Source organism: Ursus arctos, unplaced genomic scaffold (genome assembly GCF_023065955.2).
Source record: "Ursus arctos isolate Adak ecotype North America unplaced genomic scaffold, UrsArc2.0 scaffold_8, whole genome shotgun sequence".
Lineage (NCBI taxonomy): Eukaryota > Metazoa > Chordata > Mammalia > Carnivora > Ursidae > Ursus > Ursus arctos.
In genome coordinates, this window is record NW_026623100.1 from 79,542,020 (window position 1) to 79,565,635 (window position 23,616).

Here is a 23,616-nt window from a genome sequence, read left to right on the forward strand (position 1 = left end):
GGTGTGGCTGTCGGGCACGTTCCAGGTGCTGGCTGTGGCGGGAGTTCGTGGCAGCAGTGAGCGGGTCATTCTGGTTCCAAGTGCACCAGGAGGTGGCAGCTTGTATCAGTCAGGGTCCTCTGGAGAAACAGGACCAATAGCCAATAGAAGTGTATGTATGTATATATATATATCATCAATTTTCTTACCCATAGGGGCGCCTGGGTGGTGCAGTCGTTAAGCGTCTGCCATTGGCTCAGGGCGTGATCCCGGCGTTCTGGGATCGAGCCTCATGTCAGGCTCTTCCTCTGGGAGCCTGCTTCTTCCTCTCCCACTCTCCCTGCTTGTGTTCCCTCTCTCGCTGGCTGTCTCTCTCTGTCAAATAAATAAATAAATAAAATCTTAAAAAAAATTTTTTTCTTACCCATTAAGTCAATAAAAATACTTTTTGATTTGTAGGGTGCTTGTAAAGATTAAATTAAATTATGGATGATGTACCTATAACATGCTAGCCAACACTGGCTGAGTGTTCACCAGCAGCGCCGGGACTGTTCTCAGTACTGTACAGACTCATTTAATCCCCTCCGACAACCTGTCAGACAGGTAATACTACTATCCTCGTTTATTTTTATTTTTCAGTTTTATTGATATATAATTCGCATCCTATAATTCATTGCTTCTTGGTATATGACATTATTATTAACTTTGTAAAATTGTGATAAAACATACATAAAATGTCCATTTAACCCATTTTAAGCATACAATTCAACTCCGTTAATTACATTCAGTGTTGTGCGGCCGCCACCACTCTTTCCCAACCTTTTCATCTCCCCCCAAACAGAAACTGTGTAACTGTTAAGCAGGTTATCCCCATTTCATAGATGGGAAAACCAAGGCACAGAACGGTAAGGAAACTCGTGGGAAGTTACACAACAAACACGTGGTGGAGCCAGGGTTTGATGTAGGTAATTTGGGTCCAGAGCATGCGTTGTCTCCACCCTGCCCTGGGTATCCAATAGCGGCTAATGTGTGCTGAGAGCCCATAGGAGCTCTTGCTTTTCTTCAGTCCTTACAGGAGGTCTGCGAGACAGTGATTACTGCCCCTATTCTACAGCTGAAGAAACTGAGGCGGGGGAATTTGCCTAAGTACAACCGGCGGGTATGGCAGGCACAATTGGAACGTGGGTCTCCCTGACCTGGAGGCTCACTCTCTTCCCACTTTGCGGCACACCCGTTCACAGCGTCTCATGCCTTTCGTGCTGCTCTGCCTAGCACCCAGCGCACATTAGCAGCACCAGGAATAATGAAAGGCTTCATCTAAAAAAGTCTTGAGCAATGAAACGGACTTAAAAAGAGGTGATTTTGACAGTTCCAGGAGACGCTGCGAGGCTGGCATCGAAGGTGCACGGAGGAGGCGGGACCGCGGGGCGAGGCGTCCCAGACCGGCTGGGAAGGTTGATAGGCAAGAACAGCCGGGCGGGGCTGCGCAGGGTGCGTGCGGTGGGCGGGGCCTCTCGGAGCTCCGCCCCGGGGCCGCCCTGGGGCTGCAACCTCCTCCCTGGAGCGGCGGTTTTCCGCGCCGCCGCGGAACCTGTCGGTGCGCCCGCGCTGGAGACGAGACGACCTGTTTTTCTGACCCAGCGGGAAATGCTGGCGCAGGTGGTCTAGAATGCGTGTTCTTCTTTTCCTCTGATGTCTGGAAGGGGAATTCAGCAACAAGGACTCCTGTCTGGAGCTCTGACCTCAACTTCCTCAATCCAGGCTCGAGAGAGGCGCACGTAGCTGAGCCCCGGGTCCCGCGGGCTGCGCGCACTCTCTCCCTTTCCCTGCTCTGCACCCTGGCCAGAGTGGACGCGCCTCTGTGTCCGCGCATGTCCCCGTCCCGACCTGGGCTGGCCATCACCCTGCACTGGGTCGGATAATCACAAGTCTCTCTCCCCTCTGAGACCGCTTCTGTTTTAAGATTACGCATCGCGAGGCATTCAGTAAGTGTTATGGAATGAATGCGAGTGTGTGATGCCCCCCTGAGTCCCCCAGCCAGACCGAGCGCCCCCTCCTCTCAGCGCCCCCTCTCCCCATGACCACGACCAGGTGGCAGCCCAACCCTCAGGGTGCTTCTCGGAGGCAGGAGCGGTGCCCCCTCCCGCGGGGGGGGGGCGAGCTGCTTCTCTTCCCATAGGCCCTGGGCCGCAAGGTGGCCGCATCCCAGGTGTGCTTCCCTATCCTCGGGCATTCCCTTCCCCAAGCTGCGTGAGGCCCCAGGTGGAGGAACAATCAGGAACACAGCTGAGGAGACTCTTTCTACAGATTTGGGCGGGGCTGGGGGGTGGGGTGGGGGAGTCCGGTGTTTGCTCTGAACCCGGAGGCGGCCCTGGCCCCAGCTTCTCCGTGTTTCTGGCCTGGGTAACCTACTCCCTGCCCTTTGAAGGGGAGCAGGTGGCCACTGCTGGAATCTGTGATTGGGACGGTACCCTGTCTCAGGGTTGTGGAAAGCAGCTTCTTTGACTTCTTCAACCTTCCTGGAAAATGGCCTCAATTATCTGTAAGAGGGAAGGAGGATCTGGTTCTCGGAACATTCCTGCTTCTTCTTTGAGCAGATGCCACTCATGAAGGCTGGGGCATCTGTGGTCAGCACTGGCTGAGGCCCGTGGTTAAGTGGTCCCCAGCCAGGGAGCCCAGCCTGGCTCAGCTCCTGTGGGGCTGCTCCTTTCAGCGGCTCTGGGTGGACCTCCCTACTCTCCCGTGCCTGTCCTAGGCCCTCTTGACCCTGCCCCCACTCAGAGCCAGGTCAAGAAGGCCGGTGAGGGCCCTGGGGGCTTCCTGAGGAACTCTGTCAAGTGTAAATGGCATCCCAGGCTGCTCGGTCCCAGGACCCAGCTCCCTTTGGCCCCCAGGTGCTGTCTGACCACCTGCAGCCCCTCTTTCTCTCTTCTGCCACTGTGCCTTTTCTCTGTGTGGCCTCTCTGGCCAAGTCCTGCTGAGCAGGGAAGGACTAAGAGGTGAGGGCAGGAGGAAGCTCGGGCCTTGCCACCTCAGGGCAGTGGCTCTCTGGGCTCTGGGACCACGTGTGACTAAGGAGGCTAAGTGTCAGTGGATTCATTTGGTGTCAGAAAAAGCAGGCGCTCTGGCCCTTTTCCGGAGGTGGTGGGACCCTCTCTCCATCTTTCCCTCTAGCAGTGCCCCTGGTCATGGTGTTCTTTGTGCTTCCCACCAGGGTGTCCTCATTCTAGACAGCTGTCCGGGGGTCTCATGGAACCTTGGGTTGGAAGGTGTCTCAGGGACCCCAGTACACTTCATCCTGAGCCCTTTGTGCGAAAACCGCCCCTGGCAGACGGTATCCACAGAGGGGCTGCTTAGGCACCTGGGCTCTGTCATGGTTCCCCAGCAAGACTCAGGCCCTCGTTTCTGCATCTGGCTGCCCTTAGGCTGCCCTGACATTGTCTGTCACATGGCTGCATGATCCCCACGGGCTGCGTTTGCGTTTTCTGACACCCAGCGCAGTGCACACTACTGGACACTCAGCAAATGGGTGTCCCTTCCTCTGGCTGTGCTTGCCAGCCTGGCTGGGCCCTGGGCCGTGACTGGGCTTCTGTTACTCTGTCTGCTTTAAGGAATACTCCGTCCACCCAGCACCCTCCCTCTGCTTGAAGAGCTGAGTTCCCTGAGTGTCTCTCACAGACTCCTTTCACCTCCTCTCCTGCCCCTCCTGGCTTTCTGATCACAAGGGCTGCCCCAGCTCCTCACGTGTACACAGAGATGCTGCAATTTGCAGAAGAATTCTGGGGCGGGAAGAACCCACCCAGCAGGCAGTCTGCCCCACCACCCCGCTGGCCATTTCCTGGCCTCCCTGGGCCCTTCTCTCCACATGCTCAGCTTTTGGGAACCCCTGCTCTTCCCTGTCAAAGGGGAAGGCCTCACTCACCCCCACCTCAGTGACCCCGGGACAGCCTTGTTCCCCCTGCCTCAGCAGCTCTCCCCACCTCCAGTAGGGTCAGCACATTCTCCTTGGCCTGTTGGGCCCCCAGCTCCGGGCCACATGACCCGCGGCCCTGTCACAGCTATTCGACTCTCTCTTCTGCTGCAACCTGTGACCTTGTTCTCTAAGGCCTTAAGGTTTTTCTCAGTTGCTCCAGAGTTACCTAAAGGGCTGAAGGGTGGTGGGCAGCCCCCACGCCCCGTGGGTCAGGGCATGATCTGGTCACCGAAGGTTCTTCAAGGGAGTGTCATGAAAAATTTCTGATTTTCACATGGTCATAGAACAGAGTGAAACCGTAATTACTTCATACTGTATCCCACTAATCTTGTGAAGTATTATAGTCTGTCTTACGGAAAATATTTGACAGTGCCTCTAGGGGTAAAATTAGAGCGTGCGTTGGGGGGAGGCATGATGGGTGCCTGTTGTCACGGGATGAGCCAAATCGCATGCCTGCCCTTTCCCCCACCGACCCCAGTTCCCCCAACGCGGAGACTCACTGAAAGTCACTACTGTTTGTTCTCGTGCTCGCTTCGGCAGCACATCTACTAAAATTGGAGCAATACAGAGAAGATTCGCATGGCCCCTGCGCAAGGGTGACATGCACATTCATGAAGCATTCCGTACTTACAAAATAATAAAGTCACAACTGTTTTCTTTTAAAGTCTGTTGAGAAGCTGTAGAGTTTGCCTTCCAAGCATGGATGCTCGATTCCGTTTAATTATTCATTCATTAAATAAGTACAGTTTCTTGAGCAGCTGCTCTATGCCAGGCACCCTGCTAGGTGGTCTGCGGGGAGTCAAGTTGTAACAGGACAGAGACACAGACTGCCCTCACCCTCTCTGATGTCAGTTCAAGTCCCAAATCTGCCATTTGCCCTGTGACCTTGGGCAGATCACTGAATCTTTCTGAGTGTCAGTGCTGTTATCTATCAAATGGGGTTGGGAATTCCTGCCTCATTGCCCTTGCCTGGCGTGTAGTAGGTGCTCAATAAATGGCCACTATTCTCCTTCCAGGCTATCGGGTGTCTTTCTTCTCACATGGAAATTGCCTGGGAAGCTACTGAAATGTTGGCTCTGGAGTCAGCTGGCTGTCCTGAGCTTTTGAGTCCCTTGGAAGGATTCCGGGGAGTTGGCTGATAGGCTCCAGGTACGTGCCAGGCCGGGGGCCGTGCGGAGTGACCCCGAGTTGGAGCTGTTGCTATGTCCTGTTCTAATTTCTGTTTCTCTGTGTGCTTTGTAATTGGGCCACTCTTTCAGTCAGCTAGAGCTGTTAATGACCTTGAGAAATGATCCCAGCCCTGAATATAGAATCCTGCTCTTTTGAAGTCACCCACTTTCTCTGTGGGTCTCAACGTGTGTGTGTGTGTTTTCCCTCGTGGGCATGCGTTCCCTTCCGCTTTGATGCCGCCTCTGTAACAACGGGGTTTGGAATTATTAATTCCTACTGCGCACTGAGGTGCCGTTTTATTACACAGAAAGGGGGAAAATATAATTGATGTCTCGAGTAATCATTTTCTGAAGGCTGAGAGCATAACCTTTCATTAATATTTCATTTGCGGCCAGGGTGGGTAACTGGGATAGGTCTAAAAATATTGTTGTCCCCTATGCATGGAGAGATCACGAGCTGAGGGACACGGGGCCAGTGTGTGCTCTGCAGTTGTGTGCAATTATTTCTAACATTAAAGATATTTAACCCATTAGCCCGTAAGAAAGTGGAGGAGAGGCTTATGGAGACACAGCTCTTTACTGAGTGGGGTAAAGATGCAAATCCCAGGCAGAACCCATCTCAGCCCCTCCACTGGGGGAGCCATGTCACCTGCCCCTGCAATGGATTTGGGGCATGGGGTCTGGGGGCCAGTGGCTCCCTGGTCAAAGCTGAGCTCCCAGGTCATGTGGCCAGACATTCACAGGTCACTGGGTTTAAGGATGCCATGGGAAGTGCTGTGGTCTTTGATGTTCTCTGGAGGGAGGCACTTGAAGTGTTCAAAGCATCTCTGGGGAGAGGGCCAAAGGCTGATTCCCTGACTGGGAACCCGGGAGACTCTGCTCTTGGGGCAGGGAGGCAGGCCCCTGGGGAGGTGGGGAGCAGAGCCTTTGGTGACTAACCACGATGCTAGATTCTGAGCAGCTTCCTTCCCAGTCCTGGGAGGTCCAGCTGGTTGGGGACCCAGGGCTGGCTCCTTGGGGGAGTGACTAAAGGGCCCGCTTTTCATGTCCTTAAACTATTTCACAGATATGAGCTCATCTGACCATGCAAACAGCCCCCTGAGAACTGTGGGAACATGGTGACATCAGCCGTTACCCCACTGGCTGGTCCACTTTATCTCATGGGATCCTCTGACAATCCTCCAGGAAAGAGACGCCCCCTTACTGGGGAGGAAGCTGGGCCTTCCAGCTAAAGTTATTGATTCCTGAGGTCACCTGGCCCTCGGTGAGCTGGGATTAGTCAGAGGCCTGGCTGGGTGCAGGCGACTGTGGATTCTGGCAGGGGTGTGGGCTGCTCAGCGTTTGGTGACCATGGCAGACGGATATGTGAGGCCCACTGCATGTGTGCTCTTGCCCACCAGGCCTCCCTTCCTGTTTGTATCTGCAGGGGTCCTGACTCCTAACCCAGGGCCTGCCCACATGAAGGGGAAGATAGCTAAACTATATAAGCACCATTGGGATTTTTAAGAATATCCCTGCTCAACCCCAGAGTTGCTGTGTTTCTGTATTCTTGGGCTTACTATGTTTTCCTGGAAAAAAAAGTAAATAAAAAACACTGGCCAGTAGGTTTATTGTCATATATCATTAGTGACAAAGGGGGTTGTCTTAGTTATTAATCATCTTGGGATGTCTAGATGGGCTCACATTGGTGCCCAAAGACGTGGTGTTGTCAGGGACTCTTTCTTTGGGAGAAAGGCCACAGGCTGGGTAAGCCCCGAGACTGGGTTGGGGGCCATGTGGGAGGCTGGCCTTAAGGAGCAGCTGTGAGATTCAGTGTTTCTTTTTCTCAGGACCTGGGAAGCAGGGAGAATGATGGCAGGACCGAGGCTGATGGCGGCCCCTCTGTGCCAGGCGCTCTCTGGTGATCTCCTGCGACCTGCTGGCTGGGGGTCCCGTTCTACACACAGGGAAATGGAAGTCCTCAGAGACAAAACAACACTCAGGGACTGGGGGAGTGCACAGAGCAGGATTTGAACCCAGGTCCTGTCCTCGCCAGTCCAGCGGAGAGCCGACCCCGCAGAACAAAGCAGTGGCTCCCGGCCTCTCCTCCCCCCGGACTAGTCCATCTTCCTCCCTTCGCTGTGCTTCTGTGGCTCTGCTCCTGCCAGATTCATACCGGCTAAGAAAACCACTTCTAAAGAGCTTTAAATAAGAACTGCGTTTTGTTTATTTTCCCCTTTACTCATTCCATTTCCAAGACAGTATAAAGTATTGCTTAAAAAAGCTGGAGTTTTCTTCCTTGATCCCATGCCGCAGAAGTGACTGCAGCTGATGACCTGGCGTGCGCAGCACCAGACTTTGTTTCTAGGCAAATAGGAACCTTTAAAGATACAGGTAGATATCTACGCACAGAGGACTTTTTATTTATACAGAACGAGTATATATAAGCCGACGTATTATAGCAACGTTTATAAAAGCCGAAGACTGGAAACACCTGCCATGGAATCACCCGAGTAGGGGTCCAGTTCGATCTATGATATAGCCTTCGATAGAATTAGTGCGTGTCTGTTAGGAAAAGAGCCGAGCACGTACAGCCGTGGAGCTGCTCACAGTATGTCGTTCAGGTAAAAAAGTGAAGGACAAAGCGTATGCATCATGTGGACTCACTTAATTTCCTTGGCAGCTTCACGTGGCTGCACCTCTGGCGTGGGCAGCCCTTGCAGGCACAGCCCAGAGTTCCCTGTGAGGCTTTGACAGCAGCGTCAGTGGCTGGAGATCTCTGGCCTAAGCTGCCTTTGACATCGGGACACCTCCGGAGAGCCATGGCCACCCCAGAGGAAGTTACTTGCTGCCATGTGCAGGGGAAGTCCTGTGGTAAGTGCTCCAGCAGGGGTGGGGGGAGGGGCTGCGGGCCGGGGAGACCGTGATGACCCCAAATTTGAACTGAAGCTGTCCCGGGGGGCAGCGCCTCAGAACTGTTCAAATGATTGTGCAGAGTCACTTCATTTCTACACAGGCAGAAACCCAGGCCCAGAGAGGGAAAGTGATGTGTCTGAGGTCACACAGCAAGGTCATGGTGGGGCCCAGCACGCTTTCCCGGGACCCTCTGCGCGTGACTCTGGAGCCTGTGCGGGGGTGGGGGTGCACTGGGTTGCACCGGCCTTCCCACGTGCCTGTTTTCTTCTCCTTAGCGTCGTCTCAACTTTCCCTTTCCTCTCTCTTCTGCCTGCCACCCCCTCAGTTTGGTCTTCACACCCCCCGTCAGCGCTGAGGAACTTGGGGCAACTTGGTGAAAACCCCGCGTGAGGATCTGGTTTGATGCATTCTCCTTGGAACCCTTGGATGTCCCCGGTGTGTGTGTGTGGTATAGGCGTGTATGTAGCGTGTGGCATGTGGTGTGTGCATGTGTGTGAGTGTGCACATGAATGTGTGCACGTATGGTACGGGTGGTGCATGCCTGTGTGTGGTGTGTGCGTGCGTGTGCATGCGTGGTGCTGCACATGTATGTGTGCACGTATGGTACGGGTGGTGCATGTGTGTGTGTGTGGTACATGCATGTGTATGTGTGTGTGCTATGAGCATTTGGGTGAGTGGGCACGTGTACGTGTGCACACGTGTGCTGTGTGTTAGAGGAGATAAAGGGTGACTCCTAGCCATCGGAGTGTTGGAACTGACCCAGGAGCAGGGGCAGCCCAGGCTGCCGTGTCCCCCTTTCTGCAGGCTGCCAGCGGGAGACGTGTCTCCCCAGAGCCAGTCCCTCCCAGCAGAGCCTGGGACTCTGGGTTAAGAGAGGCAAGCTCTCAGAAATAGTAAACCACTGTTTTCTTGCCGGCTGTTTGCCCTTATTAATTCAGGTAGCAATTACCCGTTCTGAATATTTGGCAACTAATTAGGTTTTCCTGTGGAGAAGGCAGAATGAGGAATGTTTTGCTCTGACCCAATCCACTTTCTGGGTTTCCCTAGGAGGGGGTTCGGGGGCCCGAAGGAGGGAAGAGGCAGAGGGTGAGAGAAACCTGCCCAGCGCCTGGGACGCCCCTTTAGCGGTCAGGTCTTCGCTGCGAGTCTATAGCATGATAAAAATAACCCACCCGATTTTGGTTTTGTTCTTGCTTTCATGTTGCCTGGCCCGTTTCCCCTGTGGGTGCTGCTCCTGGCAGTTTGCCTGATGGTGTAGTGCTGGTGTCAGAGCGAAAGTTCTAGGCTGCTTGCTGAGCCGGGGTCCCCCCCTTTGGAAGTTGTACCCTCTGAATCCACCAGGTGACCAGGGACCCTAGTACAGGGACAGTGTGCTGGCGAAAGGACAGACACAGTCTTGAGGGGCTGGGAGGCCAAGGGGTGCACAGTTCGGGGGGACAGGTTGGAAGAGACAGCCAGGTGTCCTGTCTGCCTGACCTCAGCTGTGAGTTGACTTGGAGATGGTTTCTTAACCTCGAAGCCCCTTAGTCAACATCTGGCCTTGATTCGCCTTTTTAGTGCGCGGACTTTTTGTTCCTGGGGGACTAGTTGTCAGGGCCATTACTGTTCATAGAGGCGCCTCTCAGGATGGGTTCCAGGAGGCAGGACGGTTTGTAACTCAAATCTGAGCAGCCTCCTGAAATTGGAACACCCGACGGGCATGAGTCTATTGTGGGGAAGTGGTAAGTAGGTAAGTCAAACGAATATTGCTCTGCCTTCTCTGGGGCCTGGGGAGCAGGGGGGCTCAGACCGTGGGGAGCTGGACAGATCTGGGCACTGCAGCCCAGCTTACCAGAATGGGGCAGTGGGGGGCTTCCTCCGAACCCCTCATGTGCCTGCTGCCTGCAGGGACACACAGCTCCGTGAGATCCTGGCTGTCTGTCCAGCACTGCCGCGGTCTGTGTCCCTTCAGGGCACTCTCCACCCGCCTCTTGTTTCAAATGAAAATTTCTGACCGGATTTGGAAGGCCTCCCGGCCACCTTCTTCCTGGAGCAGTGTGGTGGGGCCTGGTCTTGGCTCAGCCTGCCGCAGGACTTCCTTGTCCTCTGTGGCCACCTCGGGCGGGCATCAGCACTTACAGACCGGTGCCCGCTGGCCAGCCGTGCCGCCCCCCCCCCCCCCCCCCCCGCCACACAGCTGCAGAGGCCTCCTTCAGCCTCACCAGGCCCCTGACTGCTCTGCACGTGCCTGTCTGTCTGTCGGTCTGACACAGCTGGGCCAGCCCTGCTGATGCAGGAATTTGGCTCTGGTCACTTGCATAGTTACACTGCTTGCCCTATAACTTACTGTAGTTCAAGGCCACGGACCTTGTCGTCTGGTGTCTGGGGTTTCCCCAGAGTGCCGCGGCTTGTGCCCTGTGCTAGAGGCTGGCCGCTGCCCGGGCACACATTTGGGCTGGTTTCTCCGAGCTGTGGTGGCTGTGGTTCCTGCTCGGATAGGCTCAGCGAAGGTGCCAGGGGCTTGGAGTCAGGCCCAGCTCTGAGTCCCGTTTCTTCCAGCTGGGCATGACCTTGGGCAGCTCACGTCATCTATTTGAGGACCGCTTCCTGCAGGATGCCCAAGTCTTTGGGGTATGCTGCCCGCATAGTTGGTGCCAGAAGGAGCCAGACCCTCAGGGCTCCCCGGGGGTGGTTTCCCTGGCATAGCTCACGTGCAGCTCAGACAAGCGGCCTTGGGGTCTCCCTTTAATTCCCCAGGAGCCTGTGGGGACCAGAGCATTGCTGCCTCCTCCCTGGAGCCAAGAGAGCATCCCTACCCCCTACTCCTGGCTGGGAATTGGGTCAGGGCCTCTCCCAGATGGGTTCCAGGTCTCCCGAGGGGCCGTGTTTAAATTAGCTCCCGCACAAAATTTCTAGGCTGGGACATAAGGTGGCTTCGGGACCCAGTCCAGCCGCCCCGATGGCTACAGACGGGTTTCCTCCGGGGTGTGAAGCTTCATACACAGTCCCTTCAGCTGTCTTGGGAAATGCAAAAACACCAGGTGCAGGCCTGTCGGTTAGAGTTTCCATTTACATTACCTGGGGCTTTTCTGTCCAGCCTCCCCCACCCGCCTCTTGCAGCCAGGACATCACTGTTCCCAGGTCACAGCCACCCGAGGAATGTGCCAGTCAGCGAGGCTGGGCTGCTCACTGTGGATGGATGCACCTTCCACAGGGACTGTTCACCCCAAAAGGCAGGGCGACACAGCAGCTTTGGAGGCAGGGGTCCTTGGTCCAGATCACTCTTGTTACCTGGGTGGCCTTAGGGAAGTCCTCTGAGCATGGAGACTGTCATGCTTCCTTGGAGTTGGGGTGAGGGTGAGGTTAAGCTAAGTTGGGGTGAGGGTGAGGTTAAGCAGACAGCGGGTCTGGTGCAGGGCTTGAGAAGTGACAGCTAGAGCGAGAACAGCGGCCTCCCATGGCAGGCTTCCTCCCTCCCAGCTCCGCAGGGTGCTTGCAAGCGTCACCTCGTCTGGATGGCACAGCAATCTGACAATGTAGAAAGCATGATTACCCCCATTTTACTGATGGGGAAACTGAGGCATGGAGGAGTGAAGTAAGGTGCTGGTTAGAGGCAGAAGCCCACATTTGCTGCCAGGCAGTTGGACTCCAGGGCCTGCGCTGTCCCCAGTCCCCATTCTATGCAGGATGTCACCGCCCAGACTGCACATGCTGTGGCCCAGGGCCCTCAGCAGCTCCTGTCTCTTGAGGTCATCAGTGGGTCGTAGGCGGCTGGCATGACCTGCCCCAGGCCCCCATGCTGTGGCTAGCTAAAGCCCCTCGGCAGCCCTGGGAAGGCCAGCTCCAGATCCTGCTGTCCCACCGGCAGGCGGGCTGGTGCTAGGGGAGCGGTGGCTCAGGGCCCGGATGAAGCTGCTATCCTTTCAGCTCTGATGTGTGTTAACTGCGGACCTTGGTTTTGTCAGTAGCAAGAGTAAGGCAGAGAGTGGCTACTATTATAATGGATGCTCTTCTTTAAAGACTTTTTAAAGACTTTATTTTTAGAGCAGTTTTAGGTTCACAGGAACATTAGAGGAAGGTACAGAGGGTTCCCCTATATCTCCTGCCCCCACACAGGCACAGCCTTCCCGTTATCAACATCCCCCTCCAGAGTGGGACGTTTGGTGCAGTTGACGAACCTACAGTGACCCGTCGTTAGCAGCGTCACCCAAAGTCCACGGCTGACATCATGGTCCGCTCTTAGTGTGGTACGTTCCACGGGTTTGGACAAATGCACAGGGGTGTGGGTCCACCATTATCATATATACAGAGCAGTTTCCCGGCCCTAAAACCCCTTCATGCTCTGCCTATTCACCCCTCCCCTCTCCCCTCCGTAACCTCTGGCAACCACTGATCTTCTCACTGTATCCAGTGTCACCTTTTCCAGAATATCATATGGCTGGAATCATGCAGCATGTAGTCACTCCAGATTGGATTAGTTCACTTAGAAATACACGTTTACGGTTCCTCCATGTGCTTTCCTGGCTTGTAGCTCATTTCTTTATCGTGCTGAATAACAGCCCACTGTCTGGATGTTGCATAGGTCGTCTGCTCACCTTCTGAAGGGCATCTTGGGTGCTTCCACGTTTTGGCAATTAGGAATAAAGCTGTGGTCCACATCCTGGTGCGGGTGTTCACGTGGGTGTAAGTTTTCAACTCCTTTGGGTAAACACCAAGGAGCATGACTGCTGGATCATATGGTAACAGTATGTTTAACTTTGTAAGAAATCACCAAACCGTCTTCCAGAGTGGCCGCACCCTTCTGCGTTCCCGCCAGTGATGCAGGAGGGTTGCTGTGGCTCCCTGTCCTCGCCAGCACTTGGTGTTGGCACAGTTCTGGGTTTTGGCCATGCTGATCGGTGTGTAATGGTATCTCTTTGTGGTTTTAATGTGGTGTTAGCTTTTGTTTTTAGCCTCACCTAGATCCCCCTGCTGTTTCTTTCTATGCTTTGTTTATTCAACAAACCTTTCTGGAGGAACTTGTCCTTTTAAGTGTGCGGGTTCATGAGCACGACTCAGGGCTTGCTCATTGCCTGTTAGACGCTGTGCCGTGCCTTTGTGCTTGCGTGTTGCGTGCGTGATGTGTAATTCTAGGATGTAGGAGTGAAATGGCTCTGAAGAAGGACTCTGGAAGAGGTACTAGGAGAGGCTAGGGACACGTATCACTGTGGCATTTGGCTGCTCCTTGAGTGTCCAGGCAGGGACGCCTCCTGTCTGTTCTTGGCTTGTTCTCAGCCCAGCAAAGTGCCTGAGCCAGGGTGTTCACTCAGGACATGTTTGTTGAATGAATAAGGGGAAATCAAAGAAGGGTTCCTAGAGGAGATGGCATTTAAGCTGAGGCTTAATTCCCGTTCAGTGAGGGAGAGAAGAGGGGGAATGGCAGGCACCAGGCTCAGAGACATGGAAATGCACACAGCTTGCAAACTGGAATCAAGCAAGAGGTCTGGTTGGGCTTTGTTTTGTCACAAGCTGTGTGTTTGGGGCAAGTGAGCTCCTGGAGGAAAGTAATAAAGATCCATCTGTTTGTTCAATAAACATTTACTTGCCATCTACCCTGCCTGAGGCTTAGTGAAGGCTAACACAAGGCTGTGGGCAGCGCTGGCAGGCTGGTGGGGGAGCCAGTCAGGCCTCCGTGATGTCCTGGGCACTGGGGTGGGACTCATGCAGGGAGGGGAGCGTTAGGAGCAGGGCATCAGGCCAGGGTCAGAAAACAGGGTGCCCTGCAGCTGCCTTCCCAGGGGAGTGGGCGTCAGAGAGGGAAGGGCAGGCAGAGCAAGGAAGCGTCTAAAGCTCAGATCTGGGGGTGCAGGACCCTTGGTGTGGGCGCCCTGGGAGGGCCCTGGTCACCCCACGCAGAGACCGGAGGGCGTATGATGTTTTCAGGGCAGTGGTGCTTGTGTCGCATGAGCTAGGAGCCGCCTGGTAAAAGCGCAGACCCTTGGCTTCATCCTTGGTGGAGAACACAGAGACGCTGACTCAGGGGGCTCAGGACCGTGCATTTTCATTTTGTGGGCGTGATTTTGTCACCTCAGGAAATCCTGACACTGCTGTTCCTTCGACATCACAGAAATGCCTCTGTCAGGGCCAGGAGCCTTGGAAGCTGGAAACCCGCTCAAGTCCCTAACCTTGCTGCTTCTGCGGGAGCCTGGGAGGCTCATGTCCTGACCGCCCAGTCTCCGCTGGCCTGGGGCACATGCTCCCTGGGGCACGTGGGCAAGGATGTCCCATCAGGGCCTGATTTCCCTCCTTGGTCAGGTGACGATCCGACAGCTCCCTGTTCACTTCATCTCATTTCGCATGTTGGCGTTATTTCCTCCCTGCTCAAGAAGCAATTTCAGAGGGCTTACACGGTATGAAATATATGAATATGGCCTACATTACAGGTGGGAGAAAAAGAGAGAGGAAAACAAAGGAGGGAAGAAACAGAGCGAAGAAGAGTGAGGCTCAGTTATCCGGGCTGTCACTTCCCTTCAACCTGTTCTAATTTCTTTCAGGGTTTATGGCTACTTTGAGGGCTGTGTGAAGGATTAGGACTTAAGCTGCCAGCGCTCCTTCCGCTGCAAAGAGCCTTGCATCTTTATAGAAGGTAAAGCTACCAAATCCGTACTTGATTTGTTTAATGAAATGTTGGACTTCTTAGCAGGCGCACGGTGTGGAGCGAGCATTGTTTGGCGGTGAGAAAGTCTGGATGCCGGGCCCGCATCGCTGAGGGCTGCCAATGACTTTTTGTGCCGGTGAATGCAGGGTCCCGGGGGGCTGTTCGCTAAGCCAGCCCCGAATGCGCAGCAGTCAGCTGCAGGGCCGCTCGGCCTCTGTGTCTGACCCGGGGCTCCCAGGCCCTGGACAGCCAGGCCTCGGGTCAGCCGGAGGCGGCCACCCTAACCTCGGGGACCTCCCAAGAGCCAAAGGGGCCACGAGCCCCCATCTTTAGGATGTTGGGTAGAAGGGGAAGCCACTGTGATTACATCTGCTTCCTGGTCCTGCAGGGAGAGGGAATTCCCGGGGGGAGAAGCGTTAAAAGCCACGGCCTACACCCCGGTGTGGCGATTGCAGGGCGGGTCTGTCCCCCGCACACGATTTGCTTTCGGTGGTAGGAGTCAGCTGGTGGTGAATGAGCCTCCCAGCTGCGACAGTAAAGCAAACTAAGCTAGGTCAGCCACCGAGGCAGACCCTGCGCCCCGCCACGGAGAGCAGGCCCTTGTCGCATCGTCACAGCCGGAACGTAGGCTTGCTGAGATTCGTGGTGATGTTTCGGTTTTGGGCTTCAGCAGCTGATTCTTCTCTCCAGTGATCTTTCTTTTCTCCCCTTCTTGAACTTCCTCAGGAGCACGAGTCAGACGCAGTATCTGCTCTGTGTGTGTGTGTGTGTGTGGGCACGACTTTCTCTAAATAGTGATCATTAAGCAAAACCAAAGGGAAGTCTTCTGTAAGGGTATTTGCCACTTAAATGATCATTAATTGAGGTTGTAAAGCGTTGTATTCCTTGGTCCTTAAATCACTCCCGCCACGCCTGGCTTCAGAGCTGGGCCTGGTCGCCTGGTTGATGCCACCTCGTCCCCAGGGGTGGCTTCTCTCTTCGAACATGGTCTTCAGCCCCTTCCCTCTACCCTTCCTCCCAGTACGGCTTTTCCAGGGCCATTCATGTGGGTTCCTGCCGCAGGGTCTGGGGCCCCTGGCACTCGGCAGGTCCCCTGGTTGGAGGGAGGAGTGTGTGTTTTGGGTGTGCAGCCCAGGGCTCGCCATCTTGGTGGTGCTTTAGTGCGGGACCTGCGAGGCTCCTGGAGGCCAGTGAGGAGGATGAGGCAGGGCTGAAGGTGGGCTGCTAGTGCCCACAGGACGGCCCCAGGTCACTGCGTGCGGCCTCAAGAAGGCTGCAGAGGCCACATGGCAGTGCGGTATCCCCGGCCTCTTGTGGTCCCCTCCACCCAGCCCCGGGCTTTGGACGAGCAGAGGCAGCCGAAGAACAGGGTGCTCAGGGGTGAACACTGGAGCTGGTTTCCAGGCTGGGAATGTACAGGTTGTGTGGGCCAGCAAAGGTGGGGGCCCAGTTGGGCTCATCTGGGTGGCAGAAGCCGTGGGTCATGGGTGAGTTGGTGGCAGTGCCAGGGAGGGGTGGTGGAAGCTGGCTTCTCCACCGGGTGGGAGCTGGCCTTACAGCCTCAGAGGGAAGATGGTGGGCAGGTGCATGAACCAGACTGGTGGGTAACCTGGAGGGAATGGTCAGCAGGGGTCTAAGGCGGGACGAAACTCTCCTTCCTTCCTTTCTTCACTTACTCATCCCTTGTGCTGTGCCTTAGGCCTCATGTCAGGCACTGGGAAGACAGTGAATGTGGCAGGGCCCCACCCTCAGAAGGTCTCTGGTCTCTGACTTCTTGGGGTAGGAGGGTCTGTAAACACTGGGTCGGGCCAGGCCCCAGAGTTTCCAGCAGCCCATGTGTCCCAGGAGACAAGGATTAGGGGTGTTTCTCTAGCACCTTCCAGCAAAGAATGAGGCCTCCATGAGAGCACCATTGACCCCTCATAGTGGTGCAGGTTAAAATGAGAGGCGCACCCACCGGTGCTTCCAGGCACCCCCTCACTGGGTCCTGCCTCAGCCCCAAGGAGGCAGGACTGTTAGCGCCAGCACTTCGTGGCTCGGGACCCAGGCTTGGGAGAGGAAGTGACTTGCCCCCCACCCATGCAGTGTGCCCCAGCCTCACACAGCACCACCCTGCTGCCAATGTAGGTGGGATGGCAAGACAGAGAACATTCTAGAGGCTCTGTAAGAGAGAGGACTCTGGGTGTAATGGGGCTTTATTCAGTGTGGTCTAAAGGATGAGGCACAAGTAGATATATTAGGTTAACTATACAAAATTGTCATTTTTATAGGTCAAAGTTGGTCAAATATGGTTTCATACGGTCTGCCTAATGTTTGAAGGGCATATGAGGAGAACTCATATTGTATTTTAGAATATAATGGCCCCCTCATTCTGACCAAGACTGTCCCTCCAAGGAAACCTGTTCTGCAGTATTTCTCTAAGTGTAATCCGAGGATCCATTCGGGGTTGGGGGTGGGGGGTAGGAGTTTAACAGTTACTCTTTGAGGGCATAGTCCCATGTTCCTCTGGGTTTAGAGATGTCCTGTGACTTGTTAGTTCATCAGCCACGAGTATATTCAGCCTCTGTTCCAGTCTGTGTTATATTTTAGTATCTTTCGGGATAAGTGATGTTTACTATCTGCTATAAAATGTAGTTCCTTTTTTGGCCCTGTATTAGCCAGGGTTCTTCATATATATATATATACATATATGTGTATATACATATATATGAATGAAAGAGTGAGCAGACAAGTGACAGATTTTAAGGAATTGGCTCACGTGATTAAGGAGACTAGCAAGGCCAAAGTCTGCAAGGTGCGCCATCATACTGGAGACCGAGGGAAGAACTGATGTTGCATTTCAAATCCAAAGGCCGTCTTTGGCCAATTTCCCTCTTGTTTGGGGGACATCAGTCTTCATTCTTTTCATCCCTTCAACTGATTGGAGGAGGCCCACCTACATTATGGAGGGCAATCTGCTTCCTCAAAATCCACCAATTTAGATGTTCATCTCATCTGTAAACATCTTCATAGGAACTTCCAGAATGATGTTTGGCCAAATATCTGGGCCCAGCCAAACTGACACACAAATAACTATCACAGGTCCTAAAATTACATCTTTCCAAAATCCAGAAGTTTCTTTGGTTTTAGAAGGCTGATGTAGTTAGTATATGCAAGGTAGGTTCTAGACCCCATGGAGTGACAGAAATGCATACAACTTCATGAGCAAGACTGAATTCTTTCTATCAGTTAATTATTGGGAATGGAGTAGCCATTCTGTGCCCGTCTTGGACAGTCCAAGCATTACATAATTTATAAAATAGATCACACCTCAGAGTCTTCTTTGATGCAAGTCAATTTTTTTTAACCAAATCTCCCTCCCTCCCCTTCCTTCCTTCCTTCCTTCCTTCCTTCCTTCCTTCCTTCCTTCCTTCCTTCCTTCCTTCCTTCCTTCCTTCCATATTTATTGGGCATCTAGCATATGCCAAGTGTAGGCCAGGCCCTGGGGGGTCAGGAATGAAGATAACCTACTATCAGTAGTGGCTTTGAGCCTGAGAGGGGCTCCTGGTATAGAGTCAGTCTCCTAAAGGTTAGAAGTCAGCCTCAGGAGCCGGGTTCTCTTCCTGTGCTCTAAGACTTCCTTAGCAGCACGAGGTCTGAACACGCAGCCTGCTTTAGTCCTGGGTTGTCCTGGGGGTAACACCCCATCTTTTTACAGTGCATCTTTTCTTCTTAACTGAGGAGCCTTCTCTCCTTTCCCTAAAGGTGTGATTGAGGACCAGCAGCCTCCCCTGGCAGCTGGTTGGAAATGCAGCCTCTCAGGCCACTCGTAGTCTACCCAGTGAGCATCTGCATTTTGACAAGGTTTTCAGGAGACTCCTGGGCATGAAAGTCCCACACATGCTTCCTTCATCCTTATTTCCCTAAAAGACAAGAAAGTGCCACGTAAGGTCTGGAAGAATTGAGGGCCTAGCCAATGGACTAGCCTGCTTGGGAAGATTTTTAGCCAGTGCAAGAGTCTGGACTTTCTTCTGAAACCAAGTGGGAGAAGGCTCTGGGTGGCCTCTTCTTGGGCTCAGAGAGGGGTGGACCGAGGCTCCCACTGAGGAGGGGAGCCTGTGTCTCTGCACCTACCTGTCCTCTCGAGGGAGCTTGGGCAAGAGCCTTCACTTCTCCAAGATAGTTTTCTCTTCCGTAAAATGGAGATGATTAAAAAAAAAAAATCCTCTTTTCTGAGTTGTAGGGAAAATTTGCAGATCCACAGGGTGTGGATGGTGTGTTGGGAGCCAGGTGTGGCTTGTGATGTCATCGCGGCAGCAGGCTGCACTGGCGGGGGGCGGGGGGTGCAGGAGCGCAGCTCCTCATCGCTCGGTGGGGGGGAACGCCTGCTGCGTAGGCTGACCTGAGGATTTAGAGACTGCATGCACAAGGCCAAGGTGACAGCTATTATGTTCATAACAACGGGCTTACGCTCTGGCTTCAGGGAGGCCCCGTACCTGAATCATCCAAGGACAGGTGGGGACAGGTTGAGGAAGAGGCCACTTTGGGCTGTGGCCGTGCCTTCTAGATTGTTCACAGACGCACCCCTTATCCCAGGGCACTCAGACCTAGATTCCTGAGCGAATCCGTAAGAAGCACAGAAGTTAACATGACATGTTGCTAAGTAGATTTCTTTTAAAAGGTGTTCTCTCTCTGAGGTAATGACAGATGTGAGTATTGCTATGGTGACAGGTTGTCTGTTTGGAAGCACGCAGCACAATGGTTCAGGCTGCTTGCCTACGATTTATGGTTGTGGAAGGTAAGCAAGGCCCCTCTTGGGAGATTTTAGTGAGGGGTCTTCTCCTTCCGGGTTCTGGTTTCCAAAGCTGATTTTATTTTGTGCCTCAGGTGACCGGGTGAGATGGGGAAACCATCGCCTATATTCAGAGGGACAGAATCTACACACAGCACACAGTTGAAAGTTTGAGGTCTTTTCAAGAATTGAAGGTGATTAGAAAAAAGTCCCACGAGGAGCAGAATCCGTAGCAGGCCACGAGGTCATTTCAACATGACAAGTGCTCGCGGACCGTCTGCTGTGCCCTGAGGGTCCCGAGGAGGTGGAGGGTGGGTGCTGAGATGTGGACGTGCGTGAGCCGGCGGCCCTGGCCCTCAGGGGTCAGGGGGGAGGCTGGACGCATGGCAGACTGGGCTCCAGGCATCTAGTGCCGTGGAGACAGCTGGGCATGTGGGGGCCAGAGTGAGTCCGGGCGCGAGGGGCCTGCCGCGCCTCATCTGGCTGTGTCTGGAGTCGTGGAAGCTTGACTACCCTACTCTCTCCTACAAAGGGCCCTGAAGGGCTTATTGGGAGGTTCTAGCAGGGGGCGCAGCTGCTCCTATACCCTTGACCCCAGAAGGGTCCTCCTTTCTCAGGGAAGGTCACCCTCTCCCACAGAGTAGCTTCGGGAGGGACGCACATGGAGCAGTGAGGGGAGAAGGGTCACCTGCCTAGCCAGCCAGATCAGCCCGGTCAACTCTGGCCATCAGTGGGGTGACAGATGTTGCAGCTGGAGCGCCCTCACATCTTGTTCTAGAGACGTGTATCCCCGGGTCTCCTGGTCCGCTAGGGCCTGGCCTGCCAATGAGTCCCCTTGAGCAGATGCAAATCCTCCTTTTGGTGTTTCATGGCTTCTGCATCTGTTCTTTGATTTTTCTGTATTTTGTTTCTTTTGAATGAAGAAAAAAAATGCCCCTGCTTATGAGAACAGAAGGAACCAGGTCTCAGGAAGTGCTGCTCATTTCTGGTGGGGAACGGCATCTCACTGCTGTCCGCAGAGCTGTCCATCATGGTTTTTAACTGACTGAGCCACCCAGGCGTCCCTCCATCATGGTTTTTAACCAGGACCCAGCCACGACCCATCACTGACGTTGTCCCACGAACTTTCTCTCAGGTGCCCACTCTGCGCTCACCCTGTATGGTTATTGTCCCGCTATTTCTGTTCTCTTTACTTGGCAAGGCCCGGAAGGCAGCCACTGTCTCCAGACTCCAGAGCAGGCCCCTCTCTTGTTCTCCCACTCGATCTCCTGATCACAGATGCAAAGATCCACGGATGGAGGATGGAGTCACTCTTGGAAGACAGCTCTGCCCCAGGGATGCGATTTCCTGCCCAGCATTTAGGACTCCTTTTGTTGGAGATAAGAAACACATGACACCTGCCAGGGGCTGCCTCCTGCCTTTCCCGTGACAGTTTCTAGCAGGGACGGGGAGGGAAAGGAGGTCGCCATCTGTGGGTACCTATCAGGACATGGACCCCAGCCTAGGTAGCCACACACCAGCTAACAGCTGGCTTTGACCTCAGATCTGGGCTGCCTTGTCACACCATGTCGCAGACTTGCCAGCTGGCTTCTATGGTGGCCAGTCAGCTGCATGTAATCCCACTGGTGTGGACCCAGCGGTACCACCCCGCCACGGCGTGTCGCTGAGTGCACAACTCAGCTTGCACACGGTTAATTTGGATGACAGCTGTGTGAAAGGTCACACAGCAGTCCACATGTGGGCCGTGGGCACATGCTCACGGTCCGGGGGGCTGGACTGGCTGTGCGACAAATCCCAAATCCCTGTCTCTGGGGCAGACTCACATTAGCCACACTCACAGCACTGATGTCTATGCTGGGTGTCGGCCTGTTGTTTTACAGTGAGAACTCCATCTGTCGAAGGGTCCAGAGAGCTGAGTCCTGCGCTTACCCTAGTCTGTGTGGGGAAATCTACCTGGCAAACTCCTTAATCCAGCGGTTGCCTGGTGACTGTGGGATCGGAGCCAGGGAGCAGCTTAGCATATGTGAATGCTTAGTGACATTCGGTTTCAGAGCGTTTCTCTCCCCCATCTCTGTTGCAAGGGGCGCTGGCCATGGGGACCGGAGAGTTAAAATGCATTCCTGAGACAGACCTGCTTCTTTTCTGGCTCCCTGTTTTTCTGGGTTTCTGTGGCTGAAAGATTCTCTACTCTAAAGAACAGTTTCCTTAATTATGGGTCTCATTTTAGGGACTGTCTTGACTTTCTTTCAATTTCCCTTCCTATTTCTCTTGTGTTCATTCCTGGTCTGACCTCCAGGCTCATGGCGTCTCCGATAACATTGCTCGAGCTTCTCAGCACGCTGTGGAAAAGGACTCTGGGGTCTCACCGAGGTTATGTCTACCCATTGGCTGTTCTTTGTTTTGGGGGGATTGGTTCTTAGCTCCCCTTTCCACCTTTGCTTGTTGTCACCACTCAGTCTGTAGGGAGGCCTGCAAAGGGCTTTCGTGGGAGATGTTGCCGTCCTGCCCCCGGGCGGGGCTGTGACACCAGGGTGAGCAGCTGTGAGGGCAGGTGCAGGTTTATGGGGCTTACACTTTTAGACTCCTCTTTAAGATGAAAATACAAAATTTAAGATGTAGTATTAGCTACACAAAATGACTACTTATTTTAAAAGGACCTAGGTTAGTAATGAGCCTGAAGCTTTAGCTTTATGAAATGCATGAAAAACTGGCCTCTGGCAGAGGGTATGACAGAGATGGGGGGGGGTTTGTGTCCCGAGATTCCGTGATTGCGGACTGTGGGCACTCAGGACGGGGCCTTAAATGTTCTAGTGTCTAAGCTTAAAAGCGTACATTGACAATCACACAAATCATGCCTGGATTTGCTCTTACACCTGTAAGGGAAGGACAATGCAGAACGACCTGGAACAAAAAGACATAATGCTCCTCTAATTCTATTGCTCAACCTGCCCTCTCCTGTAAGTAATCCCAACAGGCAATTCAGGGCACCTCCCAGGCCTTTTCCTTAACAGATGTAGGTGCGTATGTACCTCATTATTTTGAAGGATGGGTGGTAATCTGTAGTGTGTCTGCCCCCAGTTTACTTGGCCAATCACTTATCGATAAGCATGTGGGTTTATTTCAGTTGGTTGCTTTAAAGACACTGTGGCAGCGACTGTCCTTTTGTGAACATTTTCCTGCACGTTTGGACACGTGGGTGTGTTTCTGTGGGGCAGGCAACTGGAAATGGCGTGCCGGGTGAAAGGGTGTGGGATATCACATGTTGGTAGATTCAGTAAATCGTTCTCCAGAAAGACGACCCCTATTTACATTCCCAGATGGGATAATAGTACTTCTTTCTCTATATGCTTCTCAGTGTTTTTGTCAACATGATGGGTGAAAAATAATACCATCATTGGGGTTTTTTTTGGAATACCATTTTAATATGATTGTTAGTGAATAACTTTTTTTTTTTTTTTTTTTACTTGCACCAACCCCACCGTGAATGCTTTCTCCCCAAATGGAGAAAGCCAGAAAATCCCATTGAACCAGTGTTCAAACCACGTGCAGGTTCTGGCACTTACCGCCTGGCCGGTGCCACCATGTTCCTTGGTCTGGGTGACTGCAGTAGTGCTCCCTGGTCTTCCTGCCGCTGGGCTTGGCTAGTTCAGTGATGGCCCGCGGATCATCTTGTTACAAGTCCTGGGCTTGAGACCTTCCAGAGCCCCTGCCCTCCCTTCTCACTCATCCGTGAGTGGAAGGCAAAGCCCTTGTAATGTCCTAGAAGGCCCCACATGGGCTGGGCACCCTGTCATCCCCCATCCTCTCCCTGTTGCTAACTCAGTTCCAGGTACACTGACCTCTCTGCTCTTCCTCTGCTCAGGTGAGTGTCCGCCATGGGCTTTGGCACAGGCCATTCCTCCGTCTGGAGGGTTCTTTCCCCAGACAGTCACACAGACAACCACCTCACCTCCTTCACATCTTTGTTTAAATGTCATTTTCTCAGTGAAACCTGCCCACGTTTAGCACTGCAGACTCTTAATCTCTGTGCTGTGTCCGTAGATTTTTATGGCGCTTTCGAACATGTTATATAATTACTTACTATTCTGTTTATTGTTCATTATCTGTCTCTCCCAGCTATAGTGTCAGATTCTCGAGGGGAGGGCTCTTCCCCCCCCTCAATTTATTTAAACAAGCAAACAAAATACCAAAAACAGTTCTCCCAATTCTCCTC

General features: G+C 53.5%; 1 long non-coding RNA gene and 1 other non-coding gene across 8 annotated transcripts in view; both read left to right on the forward strand.

Moving 5' to 3' along the window:
* Positions 1-1,537: 1,537 nt before the first annotated feature.
* Positions 1,538-23,616, forward strand: part of LOC113269479 (uncharacterized) — a 235,573-nt gene continuing 213,494 nt past the window's right edge. For 4 of the 7 annotated variants that reach the window (XR_008958130.1, XR_008958132.1, XR_008958133.1 and 1 more), the window contains exons 1-3: positions 1,538-1,964; positions 4,969-5,101; positions 6,951-7,974. This is a non-coding gene — a long non-coding RNA (uncharacterized LOC113269479). Of the gene's footprint in view, positions 1,965-4,968; positions 5,102-6,950; positions 7,975-14,528; positions 14,621-23,616 lie in introns of all 7 variants that reach the window. The other 3 variants (XR_008958128.1, XR_008958134.1, XR_008958129.1) reach the window with 1 other exon arrangement.
* LOC113247653 (U6 spliceosomal RNA) lies at positions 4,477-4,583 on the forward strand. The gene has a single exon (XR_003313331.2). It is a non-coding gene; the product is annotated as a U6 spliceosomal RNA (small nuclear RNA).